The following is a 14515-nucleotide window of genomic DNA, read 5'->3' as shown; positions in this document are numbered from 1 at the left end:
TTGATCTAGTATTAAAAAAAGGAAAAGAGATAATCTAGTGGAGAATGCAAATAGGTCAATTTGGATCCAGCAAGAGTAGACCTTTATTGGGTTACTTATGGCTTCCACAATAGAGATGTATGACTCTTGTGGTGATGCTCTAACTTCGGTCAAACAAATAATTGTGCCTTCTTTATTTGTTTGTCTAACTTTACTTTTACATTGAATTTTTCATATTTTACGAGCCTCCATTTGTTTCTACTTGTTTGTACACGTTTGTGGGTGTAGGCATCAATTGACAAAGTTTCATAGGTACAAAAAGCACTCCTAAAACACCTTAGATTTTAGAGGAAGAAAGAAAAGCACAATAAGTTCTTGATGAGTTTTCTAGAACAGTCTAAGGAAACTAGCTAGGTTAGTTCGAGGAACTAGCCAGCCTTGTTATTCTGCTATGCAAGAGGAAAAAAACAACTAGGATAGTTTGGAAACTAGTTAGGTCAGTTTTGCTAGGTGAAGTGGCATTTTATTTGTGTTTTGTGTAGGTTTATTTTTATAAAAGCCTATGCAATGTTCTGTTATAGGCTTCATTTAGGTTTTTCTAGTTTAAAAGGATATTTTCGATAGATGGCTAGAGAGGAATGAATGAGTTAGACAACAAGGATGTCGTAATAATAACTACCTCTAGCTATGTGTTGCAATTGTAGTGTGAGCAATACATACACAATTCTAGTATCAATAGAAGAACTACATTATATCACTAGAACTATTAAGGATAACTTAGTTTGCTCCTTAGGATGACAAGCCTAATTTTTGTACACTATGAATTGTAAGCACATAATGTAAAGTTCAAATGTAGAGTGATCAATACCACATAAAAGGAGACATCAAGATATATCCCTATGGATAAATGACTTGTCGATCATCTACATCCATGCTGAGACAAGCCCTAGGATTATCACTTCCCTATCAAGATAAGGACCATGATAGATTGTGTCAGAGAGAAAAATCCTCCGACCGGGTGGCGGAGTGCACTCACCCTGATCCTAAGATGAGGAGGAAGCTAGGGATTGCCTAGTTAGCTAGAAGAACACGAGAACATAAGGGTTAGAGTGGTTTGGGCCGCCATAGCGTAATACCCTACATCTACTGTGAGTTGTATTGTCTGGGATCTCTGTGTCTCTCCGTCCTTGTAACGTTGTGTGCCGTCCTTTTATAGTCCAAGGGGGCACATACAAGGAAGCCGAGCCCTAATAGATAGGCCCAGGAATATAGTAATAAAAGCATACTATATGGAACAAGTAATGCGTTGACAAATAAAGTTCTTCTCTTGGTCGTCGTGCAGATTTCTAGACTAGCTTCTCCTTCGCCCCATCTCGTTAGCGTACGAGTGGAGACTCTGGTATAGATTGCAGCGTAGACATGCATGCTGACGTGCATAGGTGCGTGTGCAGTCACCTGCATTATCATGTCCGGCCGGTCACTGTAGCGGACTCAATACCCGATCGAACCACGCTTCATGATGGTAGCTTCCATGCACGTGTGGCATAGCGGCCTTGGTAACACGCCAAGCTCTAAGTAGTCATTTAACGTGTGTGGCGCTACCATGCTACAGTGCGCCTCGGTAACGTGTGTGGTGGTCACAGAGGCATGTCACAAGCCTAGCAGTGTGCGCTCGTTCGGAGTACATCGTGGCCGCCTTGCATCTAATGCGGGCTGAGGCTTTGCTTCCATGCGAAGGTTTGCACCATGCTTCCAGCGGACACGTGGTGTCACCAGACCCCTGCTTGGGTCCAGAGTAGAGTCTGGGGGAATGTTCTGCCCTAGAGCACCGGGAGCCGCTGTTGGCGACTTGAACCCCATATGGGGGGCTCCAGATCCCTACTCGGGGGTCCGATTTATATACGTAGAGGTCATGGACCTTACAGGGTGTCTAGACTGCGTGCATGGGGGTTTGGGACCTGCCCATGGGGGTCCAGACCCGTTGCTGAAGTTCCTTAGCACACGATTTAGAGATAACCATGTGGGTACTGCGTTTTGATACAGTAGTAAGGGGTACTCCGGTTATGTGGTACCAATAGTGGCCCTCGGGCCTACCTCAAAGGAGGATGTGGGCCCATAGGTGGGGTCAAAGCTTAGACATTGCTTCAAACGACCCAAACGACGATTGGCATGCAGCTTCAGTATGCATGCTGATGCACCCGATGTCACACCATCTCCAGTCTCGTTGACTATCATATATGTCCCCGTGGCTCACTAACCTGCAGATCTCACGTCTGGTGGTTTGGCCCGGCCATGCGTAGGGTGTCTCGTTGCTACCACGTCAGTTTGAAAATGGTTTTTAACCTTCGCAGCGACCCTGAGGAGATACTCATAGAGCTCGGTGATTCGCATCTAGATCTCTACATACCCAAAATATGGCACACACCCTACATGACCGATGGGTCTAGGCCCCCGTGCCATGGCTTGGGTTGCTCGGATCCCAGGTGAATGTTGAACATGATTTCTTCATGGCGTTTTGGGGTGCGTGGGAGAGTTTGCCTAGATAAGGGTTCACATCGCGTATTGTGGTTACCGTTTTGCATTTGCATCCTCTCCCAAGCAGTTGTTCCCCTTCGCCTTCATGCTCTATCGCTCCGTGCTCACGCCGCCACACATGCTATGGCTTCTCTTGGCCATCCTCGTCGCTTTCAAATTGAGGTGAAGCTTGATCTAGTGCACCACCTACTTAGGTGAGTCGTGCTACGGCTCGCCGGAGGGATCCGTGCGAACTCTCTTCCTCTTGGCGTCCTGCACCGTGGGGAATTTGTGTTGTTCACCTCATACATCTCCTACTGGTTGGTATTGCCAATTTTGTCCTTCTTTCTACTGCTGCTGGAAGAGTTCGGGCTTCAGGTTCAGCACCTCACGCCCCACTCCATCCACTAGGAAACGTCTTCATCCACCTCTGTGAGATGTTTGTGGGCGTGCGCCCCTACCCCCTCCCTTTTTCGACACTTCTTTGTGTTGGTCAAGTCTGAGAAGAGCAAGGATGACATCAGCACCTTCTATTTCCAAATGAGGTCAGAACCGTTGACAATCTACATCCCGACCCTTGCCACCGAGAAGCGGGAAGACTAGCAATGTGACTGGGTGATTGCCAGCACTGAGGCCAATGACCACCTCAGCCTGCCGGTATTAGAGCCTTCCCTCAACCGCAAGCAGTGGAGGGCCAGGACATCCCTTTCGCTGGAGTTCCACCCCAATCTGGACGGAATAAAAATCATGGCTTCGAGTGGCCTGATGTTGATGTATGTGCTCAACGACTTCCTGAAGCGCCGAATCATGTTGCAGTAGCAGAGGTCGCATCTAGTCTGTTGGTTCATCGGCCCGAACGACCACTGTAGGGTTCAGCGTAGGCCAAATGCGGATCTGTCCCATAAGGAACTAGAGTTCCTGGTGCGGGGGATTGCTGGGGAGATCTTTGTCCACCGGTTCCTGATCTTCCCCTACCATGTCACCGCGCTCTGTGATGACTAGGCCTAAGGACGGCGATCCTAGCAACGCTGTCGACCCTCGATGATAGCGGCATGGCGATTTGCTAGACTAGTGGCCTGGACCCTCACCAAGGGATCCAGATCCCCGGTGTGCTGGTTGGGGGTTCCTAGCACGGTGGTGTGGCCTCCAGCGCCACCCCCGTCGTGCCCCTAGCCCCCTAGGCAAGGGCAAGGGGTCTGCGAGCAACACTTCCATCCCAGGCAGCCCCGGGGAATTGGAAGAGGAAAGGCGACGCAGGATGCTCCGTGCCGATGGAGTGTTCACTTTGGAGCCAGCCAAAGAGCACCGGAAGACTGTGAGTGCGAGCGCACATGCCAGCTCCCTGGCCCATGGCACGCAGGCATCAGCCGCCTTCCCGACCCCACCACAGCTGCCGCCTAGGGATGATTGTCCCTAAAACGACAGCAACAGCAACAATAACAATAGTCGGTGTAGCAATCGCAGCCTGAGCAGCGGTTGCCACGCTTCCAGGACGCTAGAAAGTCTAAAGGTCCAAGTGCACCCTCTTTTCTCCGTACGCTTAGCCACCTTGATGGTGAGTCTTAACCCATTGTTTATTTGCTAGGACTTCTTCCTTCACCGGTCGCTCTGCCACTTCTACCTCGCCGGGTGCCAGCCCTACTGGTGGGTCTAGCCCCAAGCAGCAAGGGTCGTCCATCGGGGGTGTTGCTGGAGGACCATGCCCGGCTACGACCAATGTAGTGCCCCTGGGTACTCGTGCACCGGCAAGGGACCTAACAGCAGCTCTTCCAGTGGCAGGGGGTCCCACGGCGTCAGATAAGGCTCCGGTTGGAGGATCCATGCCCACCTCTAGCATTGGGACCGGTGCGAGCAACACGAAGACCACCGGGGTCTTAAGGGCGAGGACCCTGTCAGTATTGTTGCTCCGGACCCGGCATCGAACGGTGGCACGCCCCGCTCTAGCCCTTCGCCTTCTCCAGAGGAGGTGGAGGTAATCTTTGGGCAACGGAATCCAGTCGGTCCCGCTTCCATGAGTATTGTCCAGTGCTCGCTGGATTCTTGACAAGACAGAGGCGGCGATCCAGCGAGAGTGGGAGGCGCTTGAGGCAGAGCGCCAGCACCTTAGCGACTGGCACGTCTAGCTAGAGGAGTGTTGATGAGTACATGGATGTCAACTTTGATACCTATTGATAGAGGGCAAAGATGGATCTTCTGTGAGGTAGGATAACTTGATTGGGTGGAAATCTCGACGTTGATGATCCAAGGCTTCGAGCGAATGGCTCCTCAAAATCACTACACCACTGCTCCATTGGTTATCACCCATGACATACAAGTGACCTTGCCATGAAGGCTTATCCCTGCAAGCACAATTAAGAACACAAGCAAGAACAGGAAGAACACAATAATAATTGTATTGATCACGAGGTGGGGTCTCACAACCTGATGAACGGCGATATTGTTCGATGACAGATATGATCTAAGCAAAACCCAAACACTAATGTGGCAGCGGCTGCTGGTAAAATAGAGGTTAGGGGCATGCGTGACCCCTAGTCGCACCGCTAAATGGCTCCAACACGATACACGACCCAATAGCCCAACAAACAGTGTCGCAGCACCAAAACAGAATCTAAAAGCTGACTTGTTTCGACGATTCCTGTTGACTCCTGATGCATGTTAAGGTGGTTTCAGTTGGATTGGAAAGCTTATCTCCTTATCCTTCCATCCATATAAAGCCCAACCTAATCAGATTTTGGATGCATTCTAGGTGTCCATTTTAGTACAGACTAGTCCTGGACTTCGAGGTGGTGACGAAGTTGAGTCAAACTTGGGTTTCTCTTGTTGTGAACGTCCTAGCTTGTCATCCTTGACATCTTGGCATTTTCCAAGTCCTTGATGGTCCTTTCTAAGGTTCCTAATCATCAAAATATCCATGGCACAAAGCGTAAGCTCTAAAATACAATTGACTAAGCAAGAACGAACCTGGAGATTTAGCTATCGTGCACGTGCTCGTGTTGTCGGCCCATGCATTATTTATATGGGAGTGATGTCCTCATCAGAAGCTGAGCCCTGACAGGTGGGCCTAGGAATATAGTAATAAAAGCATACTATATGGAATAAGTAACATCGTCGGGGAAAAGCGATCTTCTCTTGGTCGATGTGCTGATTTCCTGACCAACTTCTCCTTTGCCCCATCTTGTTAGCTTACGGGCGATGGCTTAGGTATAGCTTGCAGGGTAGACTGGCATGATGATGTGCGTTAGTGCATGTGCAGTCGTCTGTGTTGTCACGTCTGGTTGGTCACTGTAGCGGACTCAATACCTGACCGAACGACGCTTCTTGATGGTGCCTTCCAAGCACGTGTGGCACAGCGGCCTCAGTAACGCGCGGAGCTCTGAGCGGGCATTCAATCCGCGTGGCATTGCCATGCTACAGTGCGCCTCGGTAACATGTGGTGGTCATAGAGGCCTGTCACAAGTCTGTCAATGTTCCGCGCTTGGTCAGAGTATGTCGTCGTCGCCTTGCATCTAATGCGGGCTGAGGCTTTGCTTCCATGCAAAGGTTGGCACCATGCGTCCAGTGGCCACGTGGCGTCACCAGACCCCTATATGGGTCCAGAGTAGAGCCTAGGGTTTTGTTTTGCCCTGAAGCATCAGGAGCCCCTGTTGGCAACCAGGACCCCATACGAAGGGGTGTCCGGTTTGTATACATGGAGGTCCTGGACCTTCCAGTGGCTCTGGACCACGTGCATGTGGGTTGAGACCCGCCCATGGGGGTCCAGACCCGTTGGTGATGTCCCTTAGCACACGATTTAGATATAACCATGTGGGTATTGTGTTTTGATATAGTAGTAAGGGGTACCCCTAGTTTTGTGGTACTGATAGGTTGGTTCCAATGTGAGCAATTGATCTTGAGCTAGCTTGATCATTTGGTTCTTATCTAATCCTTGATTACTCTAGAGAGGTTCTTTGCCTCTCTGGTGGGTATGAATTGATAGCCTCTCATAATCACATCTAGAGGATTCATAATCTTCATGTGAGTGCTTCAATGGGGAGTACCACTACTCCAAGCTATCTAGGTGGTAACAACCACCAAGAGTAACAAGAAAACCTATAGGGTGTTGATCCCTAGGGCCACAAGATGCAATCCCACAAAGCATAGTGTAATTTCAATCAACCTTTTGAGGGTTTTGATGATCAAATGACAAAACAAATAAATATTTTAATAAGTGTGTGTGACGGAACCTCCCAACGTATTAGGCCCACCTACATATGTCCTTGTCCTAAGGACCTCAGACAGTCATGCAGGTGTGCATAACGACTCGGCAAGTTTGGTTATCTATATCGCCATCTCATCGCCCAAGAGCGCTTAACCCATCACACAGACATTACACATCATCGGAGTAAGGAATAAGCGGAACGGATTACAATAACATAATGTACATTCATAAGAAAATATAGAAAGAGTAGTTATTACATATCCGGGTACTTGAATGTGTAAACTTATTATTACATCACCGGGAGGCAAAACACCCTCCCCAAATAAGTTTTAGTTTTCATCCTCCTGCTTGGGAACCGCCTTGGAACAGAAATAGCAGAACTCAGTCGTTTCATCACCTACAACAACATGGGTTTGAAAACCCTGAGTACGGAGTGTACTTTTGCAAGTCTTACCCGTCAAAGGAAAAGACTCTCAAGGATATGCTGGCCTTTGGGAATCAAGGTAAAGCTCAACAAGATTCAAAGACTTTCTTTGCAGAAAAGCTTACTATGAGTGGATCCTTAAAAATTCATTTTTAATTATTAGGTTAGGTAGTTACCTGCATCTAGATTCCTTTCTATTCTATATCAAGCACTTGGCCTATACTAGCCTTCTTTTATCCCCCTTCAGTTCACTTGATGCTACGAGTAAGTCAGTGACTAAGTCTTCATGTCCGAGAAGTAACGGCGATCTGAATTGATTAATACCCAGCTAGGGATCTCCAACCACACGACATATGTAGCACTTAACCCTTGCATATGTCAACTCGCCACCGAGTTTCTCAAGACCAGAATGGGTTCACGCCAACCGAGAGCATAGATACACCACCGTCTAGCCTCTTGCCACGGAGGGTGCATGCTACTCTCGCCATCTCTCCACTCCCATTGCGTGGTAGCCTTTCTGGTATTGGTCCGACCGAGGCAAAGCCTACCCATGATGAGGCATATGGCCAGTTAAAAGGTCCTCGGTCAGCAGGCCTACATCGGCTAGGTCCCTAAGCGACTCAGACGGAGACACTACACCGAGACTTCGTTATCGTGCAAGTCACCCACCCGGTCTCGTCTTTATCATTTAAAACCCAAAGTCTGGTACCTGACAGAGGTACTTCTTTTGAGATGTTGAACCCATCTGGCCATGATGGATTCACCATCATAAGTCTTTTCTTTGTGAAAATCCCCATCCAGTGTGAAGCATCACCTTTTGTTTGAAAACAAAACATTTTGTTTTCTAAAGCAAGGTTAAGCAACAGAAAACTGGTTTGAATAAATCGGGTAACAAGAAATAGTAATCAGTTTTCCAAGGAAGGGAATGCATCAATTGTTTAGCACACAACTCCTATCACCTAATGCATCATATAAGGTGATAAAGATTTTAAAACAACAAGGAAAGGGATAATGCACCGGGGCTTGACTTGCGTTGCAGGAGGTTCAGGGTCCAAACCGCAGATGTCAAAGTAAAAGTTGTTCTCCGCTGGAATATTCTCAGTCTCGGAGACAACCTCTTCTACCACGGTTTCTTCCTCGTGTTCTATACTTGATAATGCATGTACATGAATGCTTATGCTATGTCATGAATATGCAGTTACATAATAGAAACATACTAAGTTGCATCTTAAATACAACTTTCCTTCATGGTACAAACTAATCACTAGGGTTTCCTACTTTGGTATTCCTTTATGATTAGCATTAAGTAATTAACCCTAGGAGGCTAGTTATTGGGTTTCTGATCAAACAGTGTCCAAATCATTTCAAACATCACTCAGGAGCTCTCATCGTCATATTAAGCCTACTTAAAAAGTTTTATGATTTTTGGAATTACTAAAGTATTTCTAAAATTCTAAAATGCTTGTTTTAAGCGCTTTTGAATGCTACATAATTCCAGGGTTGGGATAAAAATCTGGAAATTATTTTTATTAAATACTATGTGATTTTAGGAATCTACAAAAGTGGTCTCATGATTTTACCATTTTTCTACTATTTTCTATAGATTTTCGAAGTTGGCAGTAAAAAGAAAAGAAGAAAACATAAATAGTTACGGGCCTAATTTAGCCCGAGTCGACCCGCGAATGGGAGAACGCGCCTAATTTAGCATTTGAATAACTGAAGACTAATCCAAGACATTGTTTTCTGAGTCATTGACATTTACAAGGAGATCCCCCCTTTCTTCCTCCTTCACACAACCGGGTCCCCGACCACGAACGGTGGCGCAAATACTTCGGCGAACTCGCACAGACCGCCATACCCCATAATCCACGCTCAAATTTGCTCTTACACCTTATTCCACTCTTGGCGCTACACCAGGGATCAAGAATCGGGAACGAACTCCATTCTAGAGCTCAGTCTATGAACACCCGCGGACTCGAAATCTTCACGGACCCGTTCCCAGTGATACAACTGTTGGAACTTGCTCTCAACTCGCAAGGGGGGCCAACAAGGGTGAACAGTGACGTTAACAGGGTTACGTGCTAGATGGCAATAGCTCTGTTAATCTGCCCTCTCACGGGCACTGTGCGGGGGTATTTATAGGTACCTGAGCGCCCAGCGCCTTGTGCTAAGGACGCATGTGCCCTCAGCTACCTAGGTTATCCCCAGAATATTCCCATAAAGCGGGGTTACAGACTGTAATTACAGGAATGCCTTTACAAATTAGGCCTGTAACGCGCGGCGGCCACACAGGGCCCGTTACAATGGGCCGGATCACACGTGTGCCTCTGAGCTGGACGAGGCCGCACTGTGGGATGACGTCGTCGCAGGTCTTCGTCTGGCGCCGAACCAGCGAAGGGTGTCCCTGCCCGTTTTGTCTCTGTCAGACCAGCGGCTGCAGCGAAGGCTTCTAGCGAAGAGTGGCGTCTTTGCCTTCGCCCCAACATTTGCCCTCCGAGGGACCAGTTCGACAAAGTCACCTGGTGCCGAAGACGTCGCTAGATGGCGGAGACACTGCCCTCGCTCGAAGTGGTTCCACGGGGGTTTTTGATATGACCGTTGATTGACAGCGTACTGTTGGATTGCGGGTTTCCCGAGGCGCCGCGCCCTGTTGGATTGCGGGTTTCCCGAAGAGCCGCGCCCTGTCTATAAAAGGGGGCGGGGGTTGGCGCTTTTTGAACTTCACTTTCCGCGCTCCGTGAAAACCCTAGCTGCCTTTTTCACCGTCTTGCTGCTCGTCTGCCCGCCGTGCTCTTGTTCACCAGAGATCTGGCTCGAGTGAAGCAGACCACCCGCCGCCGCCGACGATACGTAGCGATGCCGACCTCCTCTTCTTCCGCTGCCGCTACGCCGCCGGCCGACCCCTCGCCGCCGGCCGCCGCCTCGCCGCCGGCCGACGCCTCGTCTGAGGAGACGCAGAGTAGTTTGATGGCGGAGGAGTTGCGCGCCGGCGATTCTGTTGATTTTGGCGTGTCGCGGATGTCGTCGGTCCGCGTGCAAGATATGCAGCGGTTGGGTTACTTCGGCGGCGGAGTTGCTCGTGTCCCGGGGGCGGAGGAAGTCCCCGAGCCGGAGGGCGAGTTGGTTGTGTTCGAGGCGTTCTTCGCCGCCGGTCTCCGCCTGCCTGCGCACCGATTTGTTGGCGAAGTCCTGCGCAGGTTCAACGTTCAGATACATCAGCTGACACCGAATGTCGTGGTGGCTCTGTCGAAGTATGTCTGGGTGACGACTTCGTACGGTGGACAGCCATCGGTCGAAGTTTTTGCGAAGTATTATTGTTTGCACTGGCAGAAGAGGATGATTGGGGACGAAGTTGCTCAGTTTGGGTCCTGCACGTTCACGCCGAAGACCGGCAAGACCACGATGCAGGTAGCCTAGGTAGCTGAGGGCACATGCGTCCTTAGCACAAGGCGCTGGGCGCTCAGGTACCTATAAATACCCCCAGACAGTGCCCGTGAGAGGGCAGATTAACAGAGCTATTGCCATCTAGCACGTAACCCTGTTAACGTCACTGTTCACCCTTGTTGGCCCCCCTTGCGAGTTGAGAGCAAGTTCCAACATTTGGCGCCCACCGTTCGTGCTACGAGAAAACCACCCGCGATGGCACCCAAGAGAGCTAACCCGAAGGCTGACGAGGCTGCGAAGGCAGCACTGCTTGCCGCAAGAAAGGGCAAGACCCTCGCCCTCACCCAATCCACCCACCAAGAGGCCACTGAAGACAACGTTCCCCACATTTGCGAAGACGACATTCTCCGCACCTGCGGCCCTGAAGGACAATCGCAGCCACCCCAGGCTTCGCCCCACTGGAGGGCGCGGCCCTCACCGAGGATGGTGAAGTCCTTGGCGTCTCAGCGGAAGAACAGCTACAGCTGCGCGCCCTGCGCCTCAAGAACCGCAATCTCCAGAGGCAGAAAGAGATACTGGAGGCCAAGCGCCAATGTGTGTCCGCACTAGCCAAAGTGCGACAAATGATACGTGACGAAGAGCAGAAGGCCCAAGACCTCGAGCGGGAGATCGCGCTGATGCAGCGCGAAGGCCACCTTGGCCTGCAGCAAGGGCCACCCCTCCAGCAGCGCGCACATCTGGAAGACACGCGCGAAGGCCACCTTGGCCTGCAGCAAGGGCCACCCCTGCAATACCGCTGACAACCGGAAGACCCGCGTTTCCCCCAACGCGACCACACCTTCCAGCATGCTGCGCCATTCCAAGGGGTCAACTATCTCGACGAGCGAAGTCCCCTGGCGCCACACCTGCAAGTGACGCCTTGGCCAACTAACTTCCGAGCAGGGACCTATCCCAAGTACAACGGCAGCACCGACCCGGCGCAATACATAATGAGTTATCAGGTCGTCGTCGCGTCTTCCTGAGGGGACGACGCCACAATGGCGAAGTCTTTCATCATCGCCCTAGAGGGCCCAGCTCTCACCTGGTTCACCAGATTGCCTCCGCTGTCCATTGATTCCTAGAGAAGCCTCAGGGACAAGTTCCTGCTCAACTTCCAAGGGTACCGCCCAGACACCGACGCATTGGCCGAGCTCTCACTCTGCAAACAGCTGGAAAAAGAGACTCTGCGGGAGTATTACCGCAAATTTTTAACACTAAAGTCACAGCTGCCCTCAGTTGATGATCAGATCGCTATCCACTATGCTATTAGTGGCCTTCGCGCCGGCGTCCTCTACAGCCACTGTATCAGAGATCCACCCAAGAACCTCCAGGAGCTATATCAGCTCTTCGAAAAATATGCCAAATCCGAAGAGCTCCACCAGCGCAAGGTTGAGTCGCAGCGGAAACCCAAAGATGCTCCACAGTCCAGCCGCACGTGGACGAGGACTCCGCAGCCAGACCCCAGTCGAGACGGCCGCAATCAGCAGCAAGTGCACAATATCGCCAACCAGCACCCCGCTGCTGACGCCCCTCGTCGCCAGGAGTATCCCCCCAGGGCCGCGGAAACGGAACTCGCGGTAGGGGTCGGGGGCGGGCGCAGCCGCCGCGCCGATTTTACTGCCTCTTCCATGGCGAAGACTGCGCCCACCAAACCAAAGACTTCCCAGAAACGAAGGCCACCAGAGACAGGATGGCACGGGCGCAGCCTGCCGACAACCCCAGAGTTGTCGCACACACTTACCAGCAACCCCCTCCACCATATATCCATGCCCCCGCTCCGCATCCACCGCACCACGCTTACCAACACCATCCGAAAGTACAAATCGTACCTCCCCCACCCCCACCACCACACCAACAACATCAAAACATCCCCCATGCTCCAAAGCAGGAAGACTTCGCCGATCAGCCATATCGCGGAGTCATTCACATGATAACTGGGGGGTCCAGCACTGACTTCGACACAAAGCGGCAGAAGCGGGACCACTACCACAGCATCAACCACGTCGCCATCACCGGCCCAGTCGTGCAGACAAAGTGGTCCCACATACCACTAACCTTCGACGCACGAGACGTCGACCTACGCAGCGCCCCCCACTGCGACGCCATGGTTATCAATTGTAGCGTGGCAGGCTGGGACCTGCACAAAGTCCTAGTTGACAATGGCAGTCAGGCGGACATCATCTTCCTCCACGCCTTCGATCGCATGGGCATAAGTCACATCCTGCTCAAGCCTTCGGACAACCCGTTGTATGGCTTCGGCGGCAAAGGCACCTTTCCTGTCGGTAAAATAGAGCTGCCTCTCTCCTTCGGTGTAGCACCCAATGCCCGAAGTGAGCAAGTAACCTTTGATATCGTGGATATGGTATATCCATACAATGCCATCATGGGCCGGGGCTCCATCAATAAGTTCGAAGCAGCCATTCACGGACTGTACCTATGTATGAAGATACCAGGTCCATTAGGCGTCATTACGGTCTACGGCAATCAACAGACTGCGCGCAACATCGAGCGGGACTTCGTGTCCGGTCAGAGAAACGTGCACTGCCTCACGGCACAGCGCGAGGTCCCCGCGCCCGCCAGCCCAACCAATAAGCAGCACGACAAGGCACAGCTGCAGAGCAATGACGGGACCAAGACTGTCCCCCTCGATCAGGCCACGCCCAAGCAGACAGTCACTATCAGCGAAGACTTCACTTCGCATGAAGAGGAGAAACTCCTCTGCTGCCTAACCAAGAATAAGGATGTCTTCGCCTGGTCTGCCCTCGATTTGGTCGGAGTCAGCCGATCCATAATTGAGCACAGCTTGGGAATTGACCCCTCGGTGCGACCAAAAAAGCAGAGGCTTCGCAAAATGTCCGACGAGAAGACAGAGGCCGCCAAAGCGGAGGTGCACCGCCTCCTGGAAGCCAAATTCATCGAGCCCGTGGCTTATCCTACGTGGCTCTCCAATGTTGTAATGGTGCAGAAAAAAAGCGGGAAGTGGCGCATGTGCATAGACTTCACCAGTCTCAACAAGGCCTGCCCAAAGGACAATTTCCCGTTGCCGCGGATCGACAAAATAGTCGATAGCGCGGCCGGATGCGAGGTCATGTCACTCCTCGACTGCTTCTCCGGTTACCACCAGATATACATGAAGGAGGAAGACAAGGCTAGCACCAGCTTCATAACACCCTTCGACACATATTGCTTCATCAGAATGCCGGAGGGACTCAAGAACGCCGGGTCCACCTTCTCCAGACTCACCAAAACAGTGCTCGAAGGGCAAATTGGCAGAAATATATTTACATATGTGGACGACATCGTCGTCGCCAGCAAGAACAAGGAGGACCATCTCGCCGACCTCGCCGAGACATTCGCGAACATGCGAGACGCACGACTCCGCCTAAATCCGGAAAAGTGCGTCTTCGGCGTTCGCCAAGGCAAAATATTGGGCTACCTGGTATCACGTCGTGGCATCGAGGCCAACCCAACCAAGATCCAGGCCATCGTAAACATGACGCCTCCATAGTCCGCCAGGGATGTCCAACGTCTAACAGGCAGATTGGTCGCTCTCAACAGATTCATATCCAGGTCCGCCGAGCGAAGTCTCCCCTTCCTCAAAACACTCCACGGTGCAAAAGACTTCGCCTAGGGACCGGAGCAGGCAGCGGCCTTCGCCTCACTAAAACAGTACCTGTCGGAGCTGGCCATCCTCACAAGCCCCGACTCCTTGCTCCCCCTATTGCTCTACGTCGCGGCTTCGCCGCATGCAGTCAGCGCGGCACTAGTGCAGGAGCAGACAGTTGAGGGCGTGGTCAGGCAGTGCCCTGTTTACTATGTCTCCGAAGTACTGACACCGTCCAAGTGCAACATGACAGAGCTGGAGAAGATTGCCTACGCAGTCGTTATGTCTTCGCGCAAACTGCGCCACTACTTCGAAGCATTCAAGGTCCGAGTCACCTCAGACAGGGGACTCGGCGAATTATTCAGAAACCCGG

The sequence above is a fragment of the Zea mays genome, chromosome 1 (assembly GCF_902167145.1).
Source record: "Zea mays cultivar B73 chromosome 1, Zm-B73-REFERENCE-NAM-5.0, whole genome shotgun sequence".
NCBI lineage: Eukaryota > Viridiplantae > Streptophyta > Magnoliopsida > Poales > Poaceae > Zea > Zea mays.
The sequence above is the reverse complement of the archived record's forward strand: the minus strand, read 5'-3'. Positions refer to the sequence as shown.